The sequence below is a fragment of the Sycon ciliatum genome, chromosome 1 (assembly GCF_964019385.1).
Source record: "Sycon ciliatum chromosome 1, ocSycCili1.1, whole genome shotgun sequence".
Taxonomy (NCBI): Eukaryota; Metazoa; Porifera; class Calcarea; order Leucosolenida; family Sycettidae; genus Sycon; species Sycon ciliatum.
In genome coordinates, this window is record NC_088643.1 from 82,500,201 (window position 1) to 82,510,847 (window position 10,647).

The following is a 10,647-nucleotide window of genomic DNA, read 5'->3' on the forward strand; positions in this document are numbered from 1 at the left end:
CGGCCAGGCGGGAGAAATCAGACGGTGAAGTGTTACTAATAGTGTTACAGACGTGTTGTGCAGAACTGCCTGTGTTTTAGAGTGGTGATGCCAAATAATTTCTGGTCATGCGAGTGAAATGTGGAATGTAGAGAGTAAAGCGCCGAAAGAGCCGAAAACGTCGCCGTCACCTTGCCAGACCACTGATCTGAGCGAGGTGCAGGTGAGCAACGCAATACTGCCAATAGAAATTCTATAAGTAACAGTTAGTTATGCCGCGAGACAAACGCCGGGCTGCCGACAGCTAGCTGCGAATAGAGAAGCTATTTGCGGGCACAGACGGGCATATGTTGCGCCGCTATGTCATTATGCCATTTATGGATAAGGCTTGCGCGAGTTATGTTGCATGTGACAAATTACTAAATAATTGTAGCAATTCCCTACCACCAGTACAGTAGTAGTCATTGGGCTAGAGAGAGAGAGACGCTCGCTGTGCTATGGAGTATGCGGAGTAATGACTGTATACATGTAGTAAATACTAAAATTGTTTAATATACAATCATGTACATGACTGTACGTATCACAGGTTCTTGTAAGTGCACTTCGACGAAATAATTCTCTTTCCTTCAAGGTGCTCTGTCCGAAGTTTCTCCTTCTTTCCCTTTCTGGTTATTAATTTTTGTTTTCAGTTCGACGTACTACAATGCGTTAGATTTCAGTTGCCAGCACTGTAGTACAAAATCATTGTACATTTATTAACATCTTATGGCTTCCGATGGCAGCCAAAACGGGAAGATGTGGGTGATAGCCAACCATGGTAAAAGAAGGAGAAGATTATATACATGAAAAGGAAGCAGCCGAAAAGTTATATTGATTAGTTTTTTTTATTATTATGGTGCACTCAGTCATCAGCAGGCCCTCAGATTCACTTTAAATTCTTTCAATGATGCAGAAGTCTTCACTGAGTCGGGAAGTTGTAGCCACGCACAGTAGCCCTGGAAGAATGGCGATCTTGTGAATGGCGTTGACTTGGCCTTGGGAAGAGACACTTTGTTTCTGGTTGATCGGCCCGAAACAAACCAGTTATAAGGGTTTATATGTTCAGGAACACAACCCAAGAGCATTCTATGAACCAATATACAGAGGCAAGTTAGTCGGCGTTGCTCTAACGGAGTAGTCTGAGCTAATAAGTACAACTCATTGGAGAGAAAGGAAGGTTTCTTCGAGAACAAATTTTTTAGAACTTTCTTATGATGAACTTCAATGGAATCGGATAAGAGACCTTAGCTAGGCCACACCAGGCTGTGGCAGCATATTCAAACAATGGAAGGAGATAAATTTTATATATAGCTGAACGGCACGGAATAGAGAGATGTTTACAATGACTTTTAATATAGCCAAGAGCACGGCTGACTTTATTACAAATGTAATCTACATGAGCTGACCAGGACATGGATGAATCGAACATTACCCCTAGGTGTTTGGGCTCCTTTACCGTCTGAATTTCTGTGGGTGAATTGGGAAAGGTGAACTAAAACATTGAGGCAGAATCTGTTAGAAACAGTACTCTGGTTTTTGAAACGTTTGCCTGAAGCCTCCAACTGGACATCCAGGTGACAATCATATTTATCGCGTCTTGCAACTCTGACTCAAGCTGTTTGACAGTTTTACAGTGGCGCAAAGCAGCTGTATCGTCAGCAAACAATGACATTCCAGAAACATGACTTAGTAGATCATTAACATACAAAACAAAAAGCAATGGTCCAAGAATTGAGCCCTGAGGCACCCCCGACAGCACGGGTAGCTGTGGACTGTACAGTCATGTGCATAATATGTGACTGTGTTGTATATCACCACTGACTCGCGTGTTGAAAGCGGACATCCTCCTCGGACCTCCTAGGCTCCATCCAGTCTGTAGTCCTAGGTTGTGGCCGTCTAGACAAGGAAGTCCTGCAATGACTCTTATCGGTACATTCATCGGCGACGCACTCCGCGGTCCGTCACTCGGCGTCAGTTACTCAACAGTACCAGTGTTGGCTGGTGACAGGTCTTGGAAAACCACATTCAATTGTGAATGCGAACCAGTCCTATCATTGTCAACGCTACGGAAACAACGGTACAGTTGCCACATAATTACGCAGCAGTCGACTTGATGTGTCGTCCTGAGCCCCCTTTGCCACATTCCCTTTCATGTACATGTACATACTGCTCTTGTTGTTGTTGTTGTTGTTGTTGTCGTCGTCGTCGTCGTCGTCTTCAGATCATAACATGTGTTTTTGTGGAACTTGATGTTGAGGATTACTGTAAGACATGTAAATCTAACGAGGTAGTACTAGGCTCCGGCGGATTATGCTCGCGAAATCATGGAATTATGCGTTCAAGGATTCTCGCATTATGCTCGTAAAATCCTCATATTATGCTTTGGCACCCGGGGATATAATTATAATCACTTTGTTGTACTTATGGAGCCTCAAAGCTCGGAAATGCGTAATTGCGCTTTTTTCGTACTTGCAAGTTGCAAGTGGCCATAAGCATAACAAAATACATGAGTATCCCCATATCAAGGTGTCCATGCATGTTAGAGATCAACATGGAAAAGAGAAAACATTACTTCTTCTATTCATCACTTGATTTCTTTTGTACTTCAGTAAAAAATATTATTTCATTGCCAAATTAGTTTGAGTTATCTTTGAAAATTGTCATGTTCAACTCACGGTCTTCGTAATCATCATACTCGTCCAACCGATGTCACCCTCTACCTGCGAATAATCAGCTCATCTCTCCCGTAGCTACACTTCTCCTTCCATCATGACCGAACATCAACTATACATGTACATCAATTTCGAGCAATATCTATAGCATGCAGTCATAATTATTATCATTATGAGTGCCAAAATCCAGAGGTCCTGACTTCGTAACATGCATAAAATGTAGTGTACATGATATATCCCGCGGAAGGTTGTAGTAAGGTCACCGTTTCCAAACACAGTGTCCTCCACCTTGTTTCATGCTGTCAATCTAACAATTATGATTGTACATGTACATGTAAACGGAGTTTTGCGGACTACCCGCCACTATCTAGTCCGCCCCGGGATACCTGATGAAGGCTGAATCTGGCTGATTCACTCGCATCTTCTGCTACGTGTAGATCTACTGTGTCAGTGTGAGAAAGAACTTTGAAGAAGACGAGTTCGAGCATACAATACTCAGTATTGCCATGATTTCTTCCCTGCTTTTGAGTTCCCTTCGGGAACGGATACGATAATTTACTTTTACTTTTACTTTCATTGAAAACACTATCGGCATGACCTCCGAACCCTTTACCATGCAGACCACCAGCACTGATCAGGTGCATTATCCTACATACTAGAAGAACTGTGGTATAATCGTGTAGTTATGCTCCTACCTCCGAGAGGATGCCAAATTTGCTCCAAATTTCCAACCACCAAATTATGCCAATAATTGTGCCGGAATAATCCGCCGGTGCCTAGGAAGTACTTGTATCTGATATAAGGTTGTAAACTTGTAATGGATACGACTCCTGGAAGATTCGTCGTCTCTGCATGTTAACTCTCTCCTTGTCCATGGCTGCTATCACAAGCAGTTTCACAGTTCGGCAGCGCATGATGAAAACGCTTTGGCCCTTTCCACCACCACAATGGCTGGGGTCATCGGGAGGGGACCAAGCTCAAAACCAACAAACAAAATAACAACCTCAGTTACTAGTACCTGGCCCACACGACTGCTGAACCACTTACCGACGCACGCCACAGCTAAGACAAGTCCTTCGAAGATTAGTAGAGAGGAAAAGAAAAAAACTTGTGAAAGAAAAGAAGAAAAAGTCCACAACACGAGGTATTCCCAGGCGGTCACCCATCCAAGTACTAAACTCCGCCTACTGTCGTACCCGCCGCGCACACTGCCTCCCTGCAACTAGACCTTGATAGATGTGTGAACTGATCCCATAAAGCTGAAGCAGTTTTCAATGCTAACAAATGTGTCCATGTTCCCTTTTGCAGACCTAAATCAAACCCACCTGATCCCAGGATATCACCATGGCCGGTACGTTACTGACCCAGCCCTCTTCCCACCGCCATCTGGGCATCATCCTCACTCCTTCACTCAATCTGTCCCCCCATATTCAACACATTACAAGCAAATTTCGAGGTCGGGTTTGTCTTTTAAACCACATGTCCAACTCCCTTCCTTTTCCTGCTGTGAATCTTTTGTATAAATGTTATGTTCGTCCCCTCCTTGAATATGCTGTTCCCGTTTGGATGTTTTCCGTTTCAGCCATCATGTCCACAACCCTTGATAAACTGCAGGTTACTGCTGCTAGAGCATACTAAATAGTAAACTCAAGCGTCGGCCTGACTGGACGACTTCCAAAGAAGACCTCAATGTTCTGTCCTCTTGGGAATCTTTAGAATGGCAACGGCAGATTCTTGGCCTTGTCTATTTCCACCATGTATTCTTCCAATACCTTTCCTTGTTGTCTCACTTCCAGCTACCCTCTTTCCAAAGCAGTCGTCACCTCTCATCCATAATTCTTCCTAAAGCTGGCACCTACTTTCGTAAATCAACCCTTTTTTCTTTGAGTGTTGCTTGGAATAAACTTCCTGAAGATATTCGTTCACTCTCTACAACAGCGAAATTAAGTATTGCTGTTCGTCGGTATCATTCGCAATCTATGTTTTCGTTGAAAGGTATTCCTGACTTTTGTGTCTAGGCTAACCACATGTATGATAGTTTCAATAGTTTGTGTATCTGTCAGTTATAGTAGTCCGCAATGCTGCTATTCTAATTCTCATTATGATTAGCATGCAATGTACTACCCGAAGTACTGAATTTACTTCTTTTGTATTCTATATTCTAATGTATCTTCTACCTCTTCTCCCCTACGAGCATACTTTCTCATTTTCCATACTTACTTAGGACCTCGCCCGACGATGCTTGACTTCGGTGATCGGACGAGAACCGGTATTTTCAACGTGGTATGGCGGTAGACATCATTGTCCAGTCGACGACTCCTCTTATACAAGATTCTTCGTCACTTCATGTTCACTCCCTCCTTGTCCATGGCTACTACCACAAGCTTCTCACCTTTCAAACTGGATTCTAGTCAGTGCAGGATGAACTTTGAAAGCAACGATTCCCCCATGATCATGGGTGATGGGCATACTTTCTCCCTTTCTGCATGGAATGCCCGGGGAGGGGAGGGAAGGGAGAGGGGGAGGGACAAAGCCTGCCTAAAGCACCAGCACATCATGCACCCGTGACCAGACATGCAAGCAGGACGAACCCATGCAACCACTCACCCCACCAATGTGAAACTGGCTAGTTGCTTACAAATGCGTACTAGCCAGTGAGTTTCACGGTCCGGAAGTGCATGATGAAAAACGTTTTGGCGCTTTCCACCACCACAATGGCTGGGGTCATCAGGAGAGGATCAAGCTCAAAACAAACAAGCAAAATTACAACCTGCCCCACACGACTGCCGAACCACATACCGACGCACGCCAGAGCTAAGCCAAGTACTGTACTTCGAAGTAGAGAGAAGAAGAAGAAGAAGAAGAAAAACTGGGTGAAAGAAAAGACGAAAAAAGTCTACAGCACGAGGTATTCCCAGGCGGTCACCCATCCAAGTACTAACCTCGCCCGACGTTGCTTGACTTCGGTGATCGGACGAGAACCTGTATTTTCAACGTGGTATGGCCGTAGACATCATTGTCCAGTCGACGACTCCTCTTGCACAGGATTTGCCGTCATTGCATGTTTACTCCCTCCTTTCCTCAAGGTCGCTACCACAAGCTTCTCACCTTTCAAACTGGATTCTAATTAGTGCAGGATGAACTTTGAAAGCAATGATTCCCCCATGATCATGGCTGATGGGCATACTTTCTCCCCTTCTGCATGGGATGCCCGGGAGGGGAGGGAGAGGGGGAGGAACAAAGCCTGCCCAAAGCACCAGCACAGCATGCAGCCGTGCCCAGACATGCATGCAGGACGAACCCATGCAACCACTCACCTCACCCAGGTCAAACTGGCTAGTTGCTTACAAAAGTGTACTAGCCAGTGAGTTTCACGGTCCGGAATTGCATGATGAAAAACGTTTTGGCGCTTTCCACCACCACAATGGCTGGGGTCATCTGATTGATTGATTTTTTTTGATTGATTTTTATTTCACGGATCCTCCAGAGGCAAATAGATGCCTATCGAAGGGAGTCTCCTAATTAAGTATGGAAAATGAGAAAGTATGTTCGTAGGGGAGAAGAGGTAGAAGATACATTAGAATATAGAGTACAAATCTGGAGGGTACCAAGCTCAAATCCGACAAACAAAATTTAAACCTGGCCCACACGGCCGACGAACCACATACCGACGCACGCCAGAGCTAAGACCATTTTTTTCTCTACAAGATCCACATATCTCCAGACACTGGGGTGAATAATGGAGTGTGGTGGTGGGGCCCATTAACCTCCGCCGACCAGAGGTCTCGGCTTCATAGCTCCATGGACGCACCAAAGGGATATTGGGTAGGGAGGATTAAATTGAAATAGAAAACAGAAGAAAGAAAATGGTAAGATTGTATTGCTCAGTGAGCAAAAGAATAAGTTGAGTATTGATGTGAACGCTGTTAGACTTTTAAATTCAAGAGGAGACTGTCTGTGAGGAGAGATTACATGTATGTCCAAGCAGGGTAGGACACTGTACCCTCTTACTCGCGTATGCTATGAGTGGCTCAGTGCCAGTTCGTTCTGAGGAGATGGTGATAAGCTCCTGTCTTGAACTTTTGGATATTCTTTGGGTGAAATGGGTGGGGAATGATAGAGGTAGGCAGCTGGTTCCAAATTGGGATGACGGAGTGGGGAAAGCCTCGGCTCACATTGTTCCGGGAATTGGCAGGAAGAATATTATTCTGTAACTGATGGGGATGCGCGGTGGGCAGTCGTACAGCCTGGCGGGTGAGGCGTGTGGTCCTGGGTTGGTGTGTCGGGGGTGTGTGGTGTCAGATAGAGTTTATTCACAACTAGCCAGGAGGACAACAAACGAAGAACAACATTCCAAGCAGTGTGCGAACACAAAAGGGAAGTGTGTACGAACACCAAGGAAAGTGTGTACGAGCGCATATGGAAGCAGGAGCTCTAGGCGGGTGCATACGGGGTGCGGGAGCTGCACCATATACGGAAGTATGCCATATACATCATGCCCCTCCTAAGATAAAAACGTACAAGTGTTTATCTAACCAACAAAAAATAATGTGAAAATTGCATGTGCGTAGCAAATGACATGTCGCGGAGCAGCAGCAACTTCCAACAGACTTGTAAAAGGGATAATTGCAAAAATTATATACATGAAGGTTTTCAACTGCGAAACAATGGGAATGACAAAGGAGGCTCCGAACAGTTGCGCAGCGCAGTGTAAAAAGGGCACCTCCGAAATCTGTTTTTTGCCGCGAGATTCGAAAAATGTTGTGTTCCATGCGGAAACAAGCTGTTGTTCAGAAAGAAGTTTTTTGATTTCTCTGTGCTCGCAGTTGTTCCAGGATGTAGTTCTACTCGTTACAGTGTTTCTGTAGCCGTGGCTGTTTCTACACTGGAAAGAATCACTGGCCATGGCTAGTGCTAAACAAAGGCAGTTCCTACGCTGCTTGATTTTTTTTGAAAGCTTTGTTGAAGCGGTACGATGTGGCCACGAAGAACAAATATATTACTGACGAAGAAGGGTGAGAAAAGCAGGCTGAAGTCAGTGAAGACATCGATGTCGAACGTAGTGATACTAGTACTGGCACTGGAATTTAGCATGGACTACCTGTGGAGCGTGAAGTGGCTGCCCACTCGCTGGTAAGTGGACCCACTTGCAGCTCCAGTCGCACGAGTGCCGTTTGAAACTGTTTCTGTGGATCCTAGAGTATCCTGAGCTCAGTGGACGACGCATCTCAGAGCTGCTGAACTTACTTGGGCTACTGTCCCTGTACAGGAATGAGGTTCGTGTCAACCACTGTACTGCACTGATGGTGTAAGGAAAACGCTGGCCAGAAGCTTGTGTTCTGAACCAGGGACGAACTTCTAAATCCTGCTTTTGTAAAAATGGGGATGCCACAACTAAGATGTGCACACTCAGGTGTGTATTGGGTAAATGCCTGTGGTTGATTATTTTGAATCCTTTTCTATGCGCAAGTACATGCGTTTGTGTGTGTGTGTGTACGCGCGCATGTGTGTGTGTGTACGCGCGCATGTGTGTGTGTGTACTCGCGCGCGCGCACGGGTGTGTGTGTGTACGCGCGCGCACATGCGCGTGTGTGTGTGCAAGCTGTTGAAAGGTGTAATCCGAGCACAAGTTGCTATGTCTAACGTAGTTTGTTCGCTATCCTCGCTTCAGCGTTGGGCAGGTGTACGAGTGTGTGTGTACGCACGTGTGTGTGTGTGCGCGCGTGCTCGTGCCCGCATGTGTGGGTTCGCACGCAATGTTGATCTGGGTTATGCACATGTCCCCACGAGTGCACTGTGTGCATGTGCATGCAAATGTCTGTGTACATGTATGTGTGTATGCACGTGCATGTGTGCGCGCGTGTGCAAAGCTAGGTGTGGAAGGGGGGGGGGGGGCTCACGGTGCTGGTTCTGTATGCCTCTCTGATGTCCGCAAGGACAGTGTGGTAATGGCTTTACAGTACAGGAGTTGCATGTGAATGCGCATTTGTGAACCGTATTTGAGACACAAAAAGAATTGCCGAGAGAGCATGACAGTACATTACATGTATATCGTATATGTGCACGCCAGCGTGTGTAGATGCATATTGCCCTTCATGCGATGTTTTTCTGGAGTCTGCTGCTATCAACGCAAGTGACAACCAGCAAATGCACGCCCAGTGCAGTGGCTGGTCTTCAGGCTTTTATTTACACTAAGTCCTACTATGGACTAGTAGTGTTACAATGATGCGTGCATGAGAGTGCGTGCATGTGGGTGGGTGTTTATGTGCGTGCGCACGCGTGTGAGTGTTTAGTGTGCCTTATTTTGAATGCCTGCTTTCACATTATTCATGTGCCAGTTTCATGGTCGAGGTTGTTATGAAACCTCGCTGCCTTACATGTACATGTACACTACTCGTATATCAATGTGCTAGGACTGAAGGCTACATGACATACATGTACATGTAATTATACATGTACCTTTCAAAGCACAGACTGTCTGGTATGTCCAAAGGAGGTTGCAGCATGAAAATAACTTCTTCTAAAATAATATTACCATACTACCATGTCATTGGTAGTGATATTCAGTCAAGAAGGCAAGAATGGTCAGATTTTCTAAAAATGCTATTTCAGAATTGGCCTAAAAATACCATATTTTGATACCTATATTGTTTGGTAGGGGCCTAAAGTGCCTGGTGACACCATCAAAACTGTCCATTATCGGTTTCCTTGGGGCTCAAGGATCACAGAAAGCCACAAAAATCAATATGTCCATGGACAAAATGTTGCAGGCTGAACCATTTCACAATTCAGCACCCGATGGAAATTTCGGTACCCGTAATTTCGAAAAAGTGGCTCGCCAAGGGCAAAACCAAGACGCAGTCTATCTTGTGTAGCCAAGATACCTCCAAATGTGGTTCTTAAACATATGATGAAGAAAATGCTTAGTATCCTCCTTCCAGGAGGCTTCTTTGGGTCAAAAACCAAATTTTTTTACCATTTTTTTACCGAAAATCAAGAAATTGTACACTCACTAAATACACCAGAATACCTCTTATATGCCTGGTGACCCTACCTAAAAACTATACCAAATTGGAGAAGAGACATCACTCCACCATTCTATGCATAAAAAACAGGGTGTCCATGGACCTTTTATTTTTACTTCTTGTTGGCTTGTTCGAGGTGGTACCTGAACAGTTGACTGTGGCGACGACTGAGTCACAGGGACTGCTTGTGGTGAAGCGTCGAGTACGGGAGACGATGCAGGCATGGCTGTTGAAGCTGGAGTAGGAGGACGGTACGGGCGGAGGTAGCGACGGTTGCGCCAATATACGCGTCCACTCGGTAGCTTGACGTAGTAGTCGCGGTGGTCACCGATAGCCACGACAACGCCGCGGGAAGACCACCGTTTTGTCTTCGGGTGCTGAATGTCAACGTGCGTCCCGATAGACAAGTGGGGAAGCTCTCGGTGAGGCTGACTGGGAGGCTGGTCTACTCGATCAACATCATCCATGTCAGATGCGGTGTCTTGCCAGTGGGAGTCGAACTGGCTCCATTGGGCGAGAACGAAAGAGACGAGTGGGCGACCATACAGTAACTGGGCAGGACTCTTTCCCGAAGTGCCAGGAGTATTGCGCCACTCGAGAAGGCCACGCTGGAAAGCATCGGTGTCTAGATTACCGTCATTGGTAGTCTTTTCCACCAGGTACTTCATTGCCTTTACGGCTGCTTCCGCATGTCCGTTCGACTGTGGGTAGTGAGGGGACGACTTGATATGACGGATTCCCCAGCGCTCGCAAAATTCAGCAAATCTGTGAGACGCAAACTGAGGACCGCCGTCCGTTGAAATGACCTGTGGTACGCCTACATCTGGGAACCACCTGCGGAAATGACGAATGACGTCAGCTGACGTGGCTGAGTGACCAAGCTTGGCGATGCATGGCCATCCGGTTAAGCGGTCGACGAATACCAAATACTC

At 45.9% G+C, this 10,647-nt stretch overlaps 1 non-coding gene across 1 annotated transcript; it reads right to left on the reverse strand.

Annotated features, from left to right (window-relative positions):
• Window positions 1-5,583: 5,583 nt before the first annotated feature.
• LOC135807715 (5S ribosomal RNA) lies at window positions 5,584-5,702 on the reverse strand. Its single transcript, XR_010551983.1, has one exon. It is a non-coding gene; the product is annotated as a 5S ribosomal RNA (ribosomal RNA).
• Between the last annotated feature and the right edge of the window lie 4,945 nt (window positions 5,703-10,647).